We start from the raw sequence: 15,242 nt of genomic DNA on the forward strand, positions 1-15,242 counted from the left end.
ATTGTTCTTGGTTTTCTATGGTTTATGTGCTTTCCATTTCCTTTTCATTTTGAATCAATCCATCATCTTCTTCTCTTGAGCTTTGAGAAAGGAACATTCACATCTAGATAGCTTGCTATCTTAATGTCCAGTGGGGATTTCACTTAGCTTTCTTAATCAACTCACACCATATTCAATCATCTTAAAAAGGAACAACATAATCCTTCATCATTTGGTATCTAGAGCCTAGGTTATCTTGAATATGGTGTTTTTCATGTTCTAACCTTGTCTTGTGTAGCTATCTTTGAATGGTCCACATAAAAACAATGCTGGCAGAAACTGTTCACGATTTTAAAAGATTAAACTGCACCTGCTCAGTGGTCCAAAAATTACGTTCTTGATGTCAAAAGAAAGCTCTGTGAGTCTAGTTTTTAACAAAAAAAGAACCAATGCATTTGGAGTTCTGTGGAAAGAGTTATGATGGAAATAGTGAGCAAAGGTCAGAGCTGCCGAGATCACCGCGAATCAACGTTTTTCAGGTTATGTTGGGCAGTTTTGGCTACTGTTTTTGTTACTCTTCTTACTCCTAAATGTGGTTGGATAACATGTCTTTGGGTGCTTAGTCTTTGAGCCTCAAATCCATGAGTTTAAATGCATGATAGCTACATGTTTGTGTCTTTGTGTATGTCAAGTTGAGTCTTTAAATGTGTCTAACTTTTGCTTGAGTCATATGTCATATGTTAGCTTGAAGTTTTCTTATTTTTGTTTTTCCAAGTATTTGAATCTTGCTTTCACTTTATGTCTTGCTTGATGTATGCTCCATGAAATTGATTTTGGCCTAAAACTTGAGGAACTAAGTGTTCAAGCCACCTAAAACTCTTTCTCACCATTTTATGAAACTAGTTGTGAAAAGAAGAAAATTTTTGCACCAAATATTGTCTAAAAACCGAGAGCAATCTTGCTCATTGGTGAACTAAAAGTGTGTTTTTCACTAAGTGTTATGCAACTAGTTTCATGCTTGAGAAGTGGGTGATATTGGCAAATTAGTTCCATGCTTTAACTTGGTTATGATCTTTCTTGGTGTATGCATGATTTAAGACTTGAAGATGCTTGTCAAGTGCTTTCCATAGAGTCTTTAAAATGTGCTTTTCTTGTTTTAGTCTTGTTAAAAGTTTTGTCTCAAACTTTTCTTCTTTAGAGTTTAGCTTTCCTTGTTTTTGTGCTTTTCTTGCTTGTCACTAGGTGTTCTTTGTTTTGTCTTAGTAGTTTCTTTTCTTGAAACTCTTGGGATGTTGTGGCCGAATCACTTGTCTTGCATTTGAAAGGTTTTGAACAAGTTTTTAAAAGTGTTTGCTTCACTCCTTTGGTGGATTTTGAGTGCTAGCCTTGCCTTGTTACTTTGGGAGAGTGATCTAAACACTTGGGTTACATTTTGGGTTGGATTTGGTCTCGGTTTTCATGTTGTCTAACCTCTAATTCATTTATTTTGTCTCGGATTTGAGTGTTTTTGTTGTAGGAACCATGGCAAGTTCATCAAATGCACCTACACTAAACAAAAACAATACATTAATGAGATTGCTTCGGGATTTGGAGTTCTCTAGGAAGGAGGCCTTTGAACAATTAAGAAAAGACAAGGAGCAAAGTGACCTAAGAATCCAAGAGCACATTCAAAGGCTTGAAGCTAAAGAGCAAGAAAGAGAGGCTAGGAAAAGAGGGCATTCTAGGCGCAACCCATCACAAGAGAAGCAAACTCCAAAAATTCCTAAGTTCTATGGTGGAAGTGATCCCAAAGTCTTCCTTGATTGGGAAGCTAAAGTTGATCAAATTTTCAATGAAAATCATGTAAAGGATCAAACACAAGTTGATCTAGTAGTTTTAGGATTTTTGGAGTATGCCAATACTTGGTGGCATAAAGTTTGTAAGAATTATGACCAAGGGCCACCCGCAGCTTCTTGGATGGACATTAAAACTCTTATGCGCGCTAGCTTTGTTCCTCCCTCCTATAGGAAGGAACTTCTTTTGAAGCTCCAAAGGCTTCACCAAGGTTCTATGAGTGTGAGTGAGTACTTTAAAGAATTAGAGTCTCAAATGCGTAGGGTTGAAATAAAAAAGACTAACAAAGAGAAAATAAAAAAGATTTGTGAGTGGTCTTAGGAGAGACATACAAGACCAAGTAGAGTTGTATGAGTACTCCACTCTTGAAAATGTTTTCACACTTGCCCTTGGGATTGAAATTCAATTGAAAAGAAAAAGAAGGGCAAGGAAGAGTTACTCACCCAACCACTACTTTAGTCACTCATGGAAGGAAAAGGATAAAAAGAAACATGATAAGTTCCCTTCTAACTCTCATCAAGAACCACCAAGTAAAAGTAAGTCACCAAGTGATCACATTCACCATTCCACTTCTCAAAGATCAAGTTCCATTAAATGTTTTAAATGTTTGGGTTATAATCACATTGCTTTAAATTGCCCAACCAAAAGGACCATGATCTTAAAGAAGAGTAATGATGTTGAAAGTAAAACTAAAATTTTTGAGAAAGACCCTATGTTATTAAGGCGCATGATAGGTCAAGATCAAAGTGAGCTTGAGCCAACTCAAAGAGAAATCATTTTTCAATCTAAGTGCAAAATTAACAAATGGGTTTGCTCTCTAATTATTGATGGAGGAAGTAGTACCAATGTAGCTAGCACAAGGTTGGTGGAAAAGCTTAGCTTAGAGACCATTCCTCATGCTAAGCCCTACAAGCTTGCTTGGATAAGTAAAGAGGGAGAAATAGATGTCAATAAACAAGTCCTAATTAACTTCTCTATAGGAAGCTACAAAGATGAGGTGCTATGTGATGTTGTTCCCATAGAAGTCACACATATCTTACTAGGTAGGCCATGGCAATTTGATAAACAAACTTTACATGATGGCTATACCAACCAATACATTTTCTTCAAAAATGGGAAAAAGACAACTTTACTACCTCTATCACCTCAAGAAGTTAATAAGGAGAGAAATATAATAAGAAAAGATAAAGAAGAAAAAGAAAAGGGGCAAGCTTTCACCAAGGTTTTACTTGCCTACAAAAAAATTCTTCCAAAGCAAGATGTGCATCACTCTTCCTTCTCTTCCCAAGCCAAAAAGGAAGCCCCAAAGCATAAGCAAGAGAGGAAGAGTAGTCTAGAAAATAAAGATGGCCTAACCAAAGCTAGGGGTAATACCCTTAGAAAGGATGGAACAAAAGCTCATAAAAGGGAGGCGCAAATCCTCCCCCAAATCAAGTCAAGTTCCATCCACAAAGGCTTCAAGAATTTGTGGTCAAATTCTCTCCAAGAAGGGGAGGATGATGATGGATTGACCCCAACCAAGGATGAAGGCACATGCTTAAGAAGACTAAGCATGTTTAGAAAGGAAGTTCACTAATCCTTCATCCCTCTTTTCATTTGTGTTTATTATTTTTGATTCCCAAAGTTGACTTTGTTGAATCAACTTTAGTTGACTTGTTGACTGATAACGCTGTCGTTGACGCGTTCAAATTAATACTACTTATCTATAACAACTTCAGTATTGTTAAGAAAGTAGTCAACAAAATAGTAAGGGTAAAGTAACCCAAAGTCGTCTCCCAACGAACACAGAATTGATTTTTAACAAATTAGTTCTTATAAAACTATACAAAGCGGTTAGTCAAACAAAATAAAAAATATAGGGGATTCAGATAAACAAAGATAGAAATAAAATTTAAAAGATAAAAAGAAATAAAAACAATAGAAAAGAAAATAGATTGATTCCATTGCTTTTTCAAAATAGATTCATCATCGGTTATCTAAAGATTATTGCTCAATTAATTATTGTTGTAGATTTGCAAATTAATCAATGTAAAGTCTCAATTAATTTGTTGGCGTTCTCACTTTTAACCAAAGTACAGTCTCAATTAAAAGTGAGAACTTTTAGATTATCCATAGTAAATTCAATCAAAGTACAGTCTCAATCAAATTTTACTATGCCTAATCATGTCTATTCTTTTATCTCCTCACCAAATAAAAAGCTTAATTAATCAAAGTAAAGTCTCGATTAATTTTCATTAGAGTAAATACCTTTAACCAAAGTAAAGTCTCAATTATTGGTAAAAACTCATTTAATCACATGAAAGTTTCTAAATAAAATCAAAGTAAAGTCTCAATTAAATTTAAAAACCCTTGAACTCATATGATCAACATGCATATAGATTTAAAATCATTACTTTTTACGAGATTCAAAGATAAAAGACATAGATGAATTAAAACCTCAACAATAATAAAAAGAACAAAGAAATTAATTCATTCTAACCTCAAAATCCATAATGAAATTACAATGGAATCAACCCAAGAAGTTTAGCAATCCATGGAATACAAAATAAAAAGAAGAATAGAGAGAAGAAAAGAGAGAGAAAGGAAACGAAATTAGGCACCCCTAAGAGTTCCAAAACTCCGAAGTCCCGAGCTTGTTTTCTACTTCTCCCTTGGTCTCTTTATATAGGAATTGGACTGGGCTTTTCTGTTGCTAAAATCTCTCAAATATCTTTTGAAATAAAGATAAATATAAATATTTAAAAATACTTGGAGAGATATAGACTATTTGACAAATATAATTGGTTGATAATATCAATATCTAATATAATTAAATTAATTAATTACTTAAAGATATATGATAAATTATCACCAATTAATATTTGTATTAATTTTCCAAATCAACCCTTTGCAATCTCCTTAAATTATCTTCTAAATAATCCAATATCTTCAAGATATATTTGTTTGTTGTGGAACTAAAAAGATTCAAGAAGATCTTGTCATATTTAAAAAGATTTGGTAGTTATTATCTTTTAATATTTTATGATATAATTAAATAAGATAATTATTTAAAAATATCAAATAAAATATCTAAAGATATATTTTCCCAAATTATCTTCTATCATAAAGATAAAGAAAACCGCAAGGTCCAATTTTTCTTTCCTCTCTTCTTGGTTTAGCCAAACTTCTTCACTTTTTCAAGCTTTTCTTGCCGTCTTCATGTAATGCTTGGCCTGAATTTTTGTGCTTTTGATAATTTCTTATTCTTTGATTTATCTTTAAGGTGTCATGAAGCTTTAATCAATTTATTTCCACACCTCTAAATGAGCTTAAAACTTAACTTCAGCTGCATCAACAAACGTTAAAATATCCAAAAATAATTTATGCAGCTAAAAATCACTTTTTAAGACATTTTTATCACACAAGCTCAAACAACCTAATTATCAAAATTATCAATTAAATCACTCTTTAGGCACATAAATTCAATTAAATACCCAGAATTAAACATTAAATGAGGGCAAAAATATGTACTCATCATACCCACACACTTATCCTTTTGCACTCCTGGGCAAAATCAAACAATTTCAAAACTTAATCTGAGGTATTTTATTTCACATCAACATTGGATCAAAGGAATGAATATCACTGGAGACAAATCAATACTCTAGAGATCAAATTATCATGTATATACAAACAGAAATGTTCTATTTTTCACACATAAGTTAATCTTTTGAATTCACAAGACAATCAATTATGAAAGAAAGCACTCAAGTTAAATGTGTATTTTCTCACCAAAATTCTCTCAAGTGTTTTGGCTTGTGTTTTCACTCAAAATACTCATGTAAGTAAACTCTCATAATACTTAACAAGACTCTAATATTCACAAACTTTCAGAAAATATGCATTCAAAGATCATGAGGACTTTTCACAGGTTATAATGGGGCTAAGGCAAAGGTAGGAAAAATTTTAAGATTTTTGGGTTTTTGAAATTAAAATATAGAAAGAATAATGGAGCATAATTTCAAAAACAACTCTTTTTCATTTATTGCTTTGTTGCTCTCTCTTTTTTTTTAGTAAACAATTATTTCAACACTTTTTCATCAACAATTTTTCCTTTTGCCATTTTTATTAATTTGTGGGTGAGGTACTCACCCACACACTTTATTCCTCAACCATTCCTGAACATAATCCATTAGCTCCTTCTTTCTTCCTAAGGTAGAATATGGTCTTTTTCTTTTCAAGGTTATGCAATAGGCTTAAAACAAGAAAAAGAGGTTTAAAGCTCAAAGGGGCTACCAATGGATTAATATCAAGGTGGGCTTATTTGGCCAAGTAGCTAAAAACAAGAAATGCCTCAGTCATATCAAATCATGCATATTCACCTAAGATGCAAAACAAAAGACTCAAGCTAAACATTTGAGTATAAACAAACATGAGCAAGTCACTCAAGAAAAAAATAGGAATGACATATGGCAGTTCATCCTTTACATTAAGGCTCAAGACTCACAAGGTCAAATTCTTTCACAAAAGATTTAATCAAGAAATTCTCAAATCAACTCAATTAGCAAATCATAGAAACAATCCACTCATATCAACATGACTTTTATTTTTCCCGAATTATGATCATCCCAATTATTGAATCAAATCCCAAAATCCAATGTCAATATGTTTTATTGAAAGCAGGGAAATATTTTTGTGGATTTCTTATGAGACATATTGTTTAAAAGTTTCCCTTAGTAAAAAGTTAATACTTTCACAATTTTCTCAAAAAGAAATCACAATTTTTTTCTTTTTAAATGAAAACAAAAACAAAAAATTGAAAAACATAAAAAAGAAAAAAAAAATCCTAGCTACAGTTTGTCTCCCCCTCACTTATTTCAAAAAAAAAACTGTCCTTGATGGACTTATTTTGGGGAGGAAACGGAATTTTTTTTTGATTTCTGGCTCAATCTGGCCATATGTCAAAATTTATTTTCTTTAATTTTATAAAGTACAAGTCAGCTTGTACCATTTTTTTAATTTTTACTTTTTGAAGTTTATGAAAACTAAAAACAAAAAAACATATTTTTGAAATTTTTTTATATTTTTTATTAAAATCAAAAACAAAAAACAAATATGCATGCAATTTAAATTTTTTATCAACAATGCTTTCAAAAGAATTTGAATCTAACCTGTTTTCTTTTTGCAGCAACCTTTCTTCTTTTTCTGCAGCCATGTCAACAAAGATAACCACTGAAAACTTATTTGCATTATTCACATCAACAAACTTGATGTGTGGATTGTGTGGCTTCAACTCAACTTGAGCATCATCAAGTGCATTCAGATTGTTAACAAGATCATCATTAATCCTCATAATCTCACCTTGTGAGCAAAAATTTTCACCTGGTGTTGTTGACTCTGTTGCTTCATCATTAACCAAGTCAGTTGCAATAGTAGATGCTTCAGCTGCATCTTCTAATACTGTTGGCTCTTCAACTGCACTTGGTTCCTCCATTGTATTGTTCTCACAACTTTGCTCTTGAAAATGATCATTTGTACTCATATCCTCATCGACGGGTACAACTTTATATTCACATTGAGCATCATCAACATATCCATCAGTAGATATGTTTGTGTGAGAACCTTCAATTTCTTCATCAACTTCAGCAACATCCTTAATATGTCCATCAGTAGACATATTACTATGACAATCATTATATCCATCAGTAGATATATCAATGTGATGTGATTCCGCTATTGATTTTTCAGACTGACTCTGCAAGCTTTGTGTGGCGGCATTCATCATCTCTTTCTGATCTGTCTGATTCATCTCTATCATTTCAGTCATCATTTTCATCATATCTTCCAAAGTGACCTTTCTCACTGCATCATTCATTAGCTGACTCAAATCTTCAGACATTTGTTCAGCTCTGATGGCCAACTTCAGAAGCACATCTTTGATTTCATGACGAAGTGTATTAAAATCTGGATTTTCAGGAAATCTCTGATGGGGTTGAGGGGTGGTATTAACAGTTACAAGTAATTCTATGAAGTTGTTCTTACTTGCATCCCTCAACATATCAGACAGTATTTGCTTATTTTCGTACCACTCTTGCTCAATATTTCTGCATCGTTGATCAACTCGCAACCTTTCATCCATGGACTCTAATTTCTCTATAACTTCACCCATTAGTATCATAACTTCCCTGTAGGATGGTCCATTGGTTGCTTCAACTTGTTGTGGTGGTACATATTGTTGCTGAAAACTATTTGGAACATATGGTTGCTGAGGTGGACACTCAGAATATGGTTGTTGCTCATATCCCAAAAAAGATGATCTAGGATATAGATCATTAAATTGTCGTAAAGTTAACCCACTTGTATCAGGTGCAGAAGTAGGTGTGACAATTTGTTGCTGAAAATCACGTGGTTGCTGTGGATAGCAATTGTAATCCATTTGAAAACTACAATGTTGATTACTTTCGTATGAAAAATTATTTTGCATTTTTGAAAGAGGTTTTCTGAAAAGAAATAAGTTGAAAGCTTGTTGAGTAGACTTCCAGGAAAGAGAGGTGCGTCTCAATGGACAACTTAAGTACCTTGTCTTTCCTTAGCCAAAGTTTTTCCCAACTAGTTTCACAAATTTCCCAACAAAATTCCTCGAACAAAAATTACGCTTAAAAAAATAACTAAATAAAATAAAATAAAATAACTAAAGAAAATTAAAAAAAATGTTAGAACAAAAATTGAGAAAAGAAAATGTTAGTGATAAACAAAATAAAAATAAAAATAAAAAATAAAATCAAAAGAATAAAAATGAAAATAAGAACTAAAATGACAAAAATGCTAACCGTGTTCCCCGGCAACGACGCCAAATTTGATAACGCTGTCGTTGACGCGTTCAAATTAATACTACTTATATATAACAACTTCAGTATTGTTAAGAAAGTAGTCAACAAAATAGTAAGGGTAAAGTAACCCAAAGTCGTCTCCCAACGAACACAGAATTGATTTTTAACAAATTAGTTCTTATAAAACTATACAAAGCGGTTAGTCAAACAAAATAAAAAATATAGGGGATTCAGATAAACAAAGATAGAAATAAAATTTAAAAGATAAAAAGAAATAAAAACAATAGAAAAGAAAATAGATTGATTCCATTGCTTTTTCAAAATAGATTCATCATCGGTTATCTAAAGATTATTGCTCAATTAATTATTGTTGTAGATTTGCAAATTAATCAATGTAAAGTCTCAATTAATTTGTTGGCGTTCTCACTTTTAACCAAAGTACAGTCTCAATTAAAAGTGAGAACTTTTAGATTATCCATAGTAAATTCAATCAAAGTACAGTCTCAATCAAATTTTACTATGCCTAATCATGTCTATTCTTTTATCTCCTCACCAAATAAAAAGCTTAATTAATCAAAGTAAAGTCTCGATTAATTTTCATTAGAGTAAATACCTTTAACCAAAGTAAAGTCTCAATTATTGGTAAAAACTCATTTAATCACATGAAAGTTTCTAAATAAAATCAAAGTAAAGTCTCAATTAAATTTAAAAACCCTTGAACTCATATGATCAACATGCATATAGATTTAAAATCATTACTTTTTACGAGATTCAAAGATAAAAGACATAGATGAATTAAAACCTCAACAATAATAAAAAGAACAAAGAAATTAATTCATTCTAACCTCAAAATCCATAATGAAATTACAATGGAATCAACCCAAGAAGTTTAGCAATCCATGGAATACAAAATAAAAAGAAGAATAGAGAGAAGAAAAGAGAGAGAAAGGAAACGAAATTAGGCACCCCTAAGAGTTCCAAAACTCCGAAGTCCCGAGCTTGTTTTCTACTTCTCCCTTGGTCTCTTTATATAGGAATTGGACTGGGCTTTTCTGTTGCTAAAATCTCTCAAATATCTTTTGAAATAAAGATAAATATAAATATTTAAAAATACTTGGAGAGATATAGACTATTTGACAAATATAATTGGTTGATAATATCAATATCTAATATAATTAAATTAATTAATTACTTAAAGATATATGATAAATTATCACCAATTAATATTTGTATTAATTTTCCAAATCAACCCTTTGCAATCTCCTTAAATTATCTTCTAAATAATCCAATATCTTCAAGATATATTTGTTTGTTGTGGAACTAAAAAGATTCAAGAAGATCTTGTCATATTTAAAAAGATTTGGTAGTTATTATCTTTTAATATTTTATGATATAATTAAATAAGATAATTATTTAAAAATATCAAATAAAATATCTAAAGATATATTTTCCCAAATTATCTTCTATCATAAAGATAAAGAAAACCGCAAGGTCCAATTTTTCTTTCCTCTCTTCTTGGTTTAGCCAAACTTCTTCACTTTTTCAAGCTTTTCTTGCCGTCTTCATGTAATGCTTGGCCTGAATTTTTGTGCTTTTGATAATTTCTTATTCTTTGATTTATCTTTAAGGTGTCATGAAGCTTTAATCAATTTATTTCCACACCTCTAAATGAGCTTAAAACTTAACTTCAGCTGCATCAACAAACGTTAAAATATCCAAAAATAATTTATGCAGCTAAAAATCACTTTTTAAGACATTTTTATCACACAAGCTCAAACAACCTAATTATCAAAATTATCAATTAAATCACTCTTTAGGCACATAAATTCAATTAAATACCCAGAATTAAACATTAAATGAGGGCAAAAATATGTACTCATCATACCCACACACTTATCCTTTTGCACTCCTGGGCAAAATCAAACAATTTCAAAACTTAATCTGAGGTATTTTATTTCACATCAACATTGGATCAAAGGAATGAATATCACTGGAGACAAATCAATACTCTAGAGATCAAATTATCATGTATATACAAACAGAAATGTTCTATTTTTCACACATAAGTTAATCTTTTGAATTCACAAGACAATCAATTATGAAAGAAAGCACTCAAGTTAAATGTGTATTTTCTCACCAAAATTCTCTCAAGTGTTTTGGCTTGTGTTTTCACTCAAAATACTCATGTAAGTAAACTCTCATAATACTTAACAAGACTCTAATATTCACAAACTTTCAGAAAATATGCATTCAAAGATCATGAGGACTTTTCACAGGTTATAATGGGGCTAAGGCAAAGGTAGGAAAAATTTTAAGATTTTTGGGTTTTTGAAATTAAAATATAGAAAGAATAATGGAGCATAATTTCAAAAACAACTCTTTTTCATTTATTGCTTTGTTGCTCTCTCTTTTTTTTTAGTAAACAATTATTTCAACACTTTTTCATCAACAATTTTTCCTTTTGCCATTTTTATTAATTTGTGGGTGAGGTACTCACCCACACACTTTATTCCTCAACCATTCCTGAACATAATCCATTAGCTCCTTCTTTCTTCCTAAGGTAGAATATGGTCTTTTTCTTTTCAAGGTTATGCAATAGGCTTAAAACAAGAAAAAGAGGTTTAAAGCTCAAAGGGGCTACCAATGGATTAATATCAAGGTGGGCTTATTTGGCCAAGTAGCTAAAAACAAGAAATGCCTCAGTCATATCAAATCATGCATATTCACCTAAGATGCAAAACAAAAGACTCAAGCTAAACATTTGAGTATAAACAAACATGAGCAAGTCACTCAAGAAAAAAATAGGAATGACATATGGCAGTTCATCCTTTACATTAAGGCTCAAGACTCACAAGGTCAAATTCTTTCACAAAAGATTTAATCAAGAAATTCTCAAATCAACTCAATTAGCAAATCATAGAAACAATCCACTCATATCAACATGACTTTTATTTTTCCCGAATTATGATCATCCCAATTATTGAATCAAATCCCAAAATCCAATGTCAATATGTTTTATTGAAAGCAGGGAAATATTTTTGTGGATTTCTTATGAGACATATTGTTTAAAAGTTTCCCTTAGTAAAAAGTTAATACTTTCACAATTTTCTCAAAAAGAAATCACAATTTTTTTCTTTTTAAATGAAAACAAAAACAAAAAATTGAAAAACATAAAAAAGAAAAAAAAAATCCTAGCTACAGTTTGTCTCCCCCTCACTTATTTCAAAAAAAAAACTGTCCTTGATGGACTTATTTTGGGGAGGAAACGGAATTTTTTTTTGATTTCTGGCTCAATTTGGCCATATGTCAAAATTTATTTTCTTTAATTTTATAAAGTACAAGTCAGCTTGTACCATTTTTTTAATTTTTACTTTTTGAAGTTTATGAAAACTAAAAACAAAAAAACATATTTTTGAAATTTTTTTATATTTTTTATTAAAATCAAAAACAAAAAACAAATATGCATGCAATTTAAATTTTTTATCAACAATGCTTTCAAAAGAATTTGAATCTAACCTGTTTTCTTTTTGCAGCAACCTTTCTTCTTTTTCTGCAGCCATGTCAACAAAGATAACCACTGAAAACTTATTTGCATTATTCACATCAACAAACTTGATGTGTGGATTGTGTGGCTTCAACTCAACTTGAGCATCATCAAGTGCATTCAGATTGTTAACAAGATCATCATTAATCCTCATAATCTCACCTTGTGAGCAAAAATTTTCACCTGGTGTTGTTGACTCTGTTGCTTCATCATTAACCAAGTCAGTTGCAATAGTAGATGCTTCAGCTGCATCTTCTAATACTGTTGGCTCTTCAACTGCACTTGGTTCCTCCATTGTATTGTTCTCACAACTTTGCTCTTGAAAATGATCATTTGTACTCATATCCTCATCGACGGGTACAACTTTATATTCACATTGAGCATCATCAACATATCCATCAGTAGATATGTTTGTGTGAGAACCTTCAATTTCTTCATCAACTTCAGCAACATCCTTAATATGTCCATCAGTAGACATATTACTATGACAATCATTATATCCATCAGTAGATATATCAATGTGATGTGATTCCGCTATTGATTTTTCAGACTGACTCTGCAAGCTTTGTGTGGCGGCATTCATCATCTCTTTCTGATCTGTCTGATTCATCTCCATCATTTCAGTCATCATTTTCATCATATCTTCCAAAGTGACCTTTCTCATTGCATCATTCATTAGCTGACTCAAATCTTCAGACATTTGTTCAGCTCTGATGGCCAACTTCAGAAGCACATCTTTGATTTCATGACGAAGTGTATTAAAATCTGGATTTTCAGGAAATCTCTGATGGGGTTGAGGGGTGGTATTAACAGTTACAAGTAATTCTATGAAGTTGTTCTTACTTGCATCCTTCAACATATCAGACAGTATTTGCTTATTTTCGTACCACTCTTGCTCAATATTTCTGCATCGTTGATCAACTCGCAACCTTTCATCCATGGGGATTTCACATCTAGATAGCTTGCTATCTTGATGTCCAGTGGGGATTTCACTTAGCTTTCTTAATCAACTCACACCATATTCAATCATCTTAAAAAGGAACAACATAATCCTTCATCAGTGAGGCATCACCATGAGGCCTTTGCAGAATTACACCTTTACAAGAGGCACCACCACATGGCCTTCTTGGAATTACGTCCTGGCCTTGAGGCACCACCACGTTACTCTCGTGGAATTACGTCCTAATCTCAAGGCACCACCATGAACTCTCACCTCGAGGTTCATGGAATTAGGTCCAATTGCTGAGGCACGATCGTGGACATCCCCTAGAAGAGCCCACGAAATTATGTCCATAAGATGAGGCACCACCACAAGCCCCGTTACAAGGGTCATGGAATTATGTCCTACACAAACCTTACTCATACATTATCAACCTCATGAAGTTCCTATGCATACCATTAACATGTCCTTTAGTACGAATGATTAACCATCAATTATATCTCATGCCAAGCTCATTACCAATTCATTTGTTCTCACCCATAACATACATAGTACATGCATATCCACCCCCTTTATACATAATAAATCAATAAACCAGCCAATCAAAAAACATTTAACATTCATGAAACAAAGCATAGCAAAAATCCAAGCTAGGTCTCGCTCAAGCTGGGAGTCCTCACTCAGGCGAGAGGTGATGAGGCTCCTCCATCGCGGCAGTCGCCGGAAAACCTCTCCCAATCGGTGTTCTACCGATTGAATCTCGTAGAGAGCGAGGGAAACACAGCGGAATGAATATGATGATCGGTTAGCTCTGGTTTCTCACTGGTTTGGGGGAACCCGAGTAGGTAACGACCTAACCTAGGGTTTATGGTGAGCTGATGAACGGCGGGAGTGTTCTCTACCGAATATCTCATTCATCAAAAGCCTGGTTTACAATAGCTGGCTGGCCTTTTATAGTGAGAAGACCACCATAAGAGTTTTAACAAAACAAGGAGAAGAGAACGACGTTCTAACAATCCTAACGGCGAGATCCTAATCTAAGGCTATGAAGTAGCAGGTGCCGTGAAGAAGTGATGGCACGCGTGATAGAATGCGTGACTGGAATCCTAATGTTGCTGCCAAATAATGGAAGTGGATGTTGGGTCGGTAGCGTAGAGCAATCTTCAAATTGGGCTGCTGGATGGTGAAGGTGCAGATGGAAAAGCAAGCGACATCTGTCACGAAACCCTAGTGGTGCTCCCCTCCCTTTCTTACGCAGAAGCTGGGTTGGAAGAAATGGGCTCGGGTTGAAACGCTACGCCTTTGTTGGTCACGCGGAAGAAATGTATAATTGATGGGGATCCAGGAACCCTAGCGACGCTCCAACAGAAGGAATGTTGGTTTAACAGCATTGGTGAACTGGAGCGTGAAATTGGGCTGGTAGCCCAACACGTGTTAGCATGATAGCAGCACCCGTGAATGGTTTGGAAGCATGGGTCACAATCGTTCTTTCAGCAGAAATGCACGCATAGCTTCAATTCGGAGAGAAAGAAAGTGGTCTTCAACTTTGTTGACGCGTGGAGATGTGCAAGCAGAAACAACTGTGCTACGGGTGTTGTTGTAATGATAGGTGTGGTAATGGGCTTCGGAAAGATATGACAAGCTCCTAGGCCCAAGTCACTCCACGTGCTGAAAACAAATGTTGATTATGAAGAAATGTGCTTTGAATACGTTGTTGATCCACACCAGGAGTTAAAGCAGGCTTCTCGGTCCACATCTGTATGCACGATGGTTGGAAGTGTTGTGAAGGCCCAATACCAATTGGTAGCTTACAAAAGTTGGCCGCATTTAGTAAACAAACCTAATTAGAACACATTTATTTAATTAAAATAAAAGAAAATGAAAAGAAATTAAAAAGAATGGGCCTAGGCATTGGCCCAATGCTATAAGCCTTATTGGGGTCGCATCATCCCTTCCCTCTTGAAGAGGATCTATCCTCAGATCTAGAGGATTATTGAAGGCCCACAGCAACAAAAGTTAGAGTTCCACCAGGATCAAAAACAAATATGCAGTACTGATCAAATAAAATTGAAGTAAAATCATAATGACCATGCAGTAAAATTGATTGAGAAAGTTGTGAAAATGGGCTTGTAAACAT

This window comes from Vigna unguiculata, chromosome 9 (genome assembly GCF_037176805.1).
Source record: "Vigna unguiculata cultivar grain cowpea cultivar isolate G323 ecotype 2 chromosome 9, ASM3717680v1, whole genome shotgun sequence".
NCBI classification, from domain to species: Eukaryota; Viridiplantae; Streptophyta; class Magnoliopsida; order Fabales; family Fabaceae; genus Vigna; species Vigna unguiculata.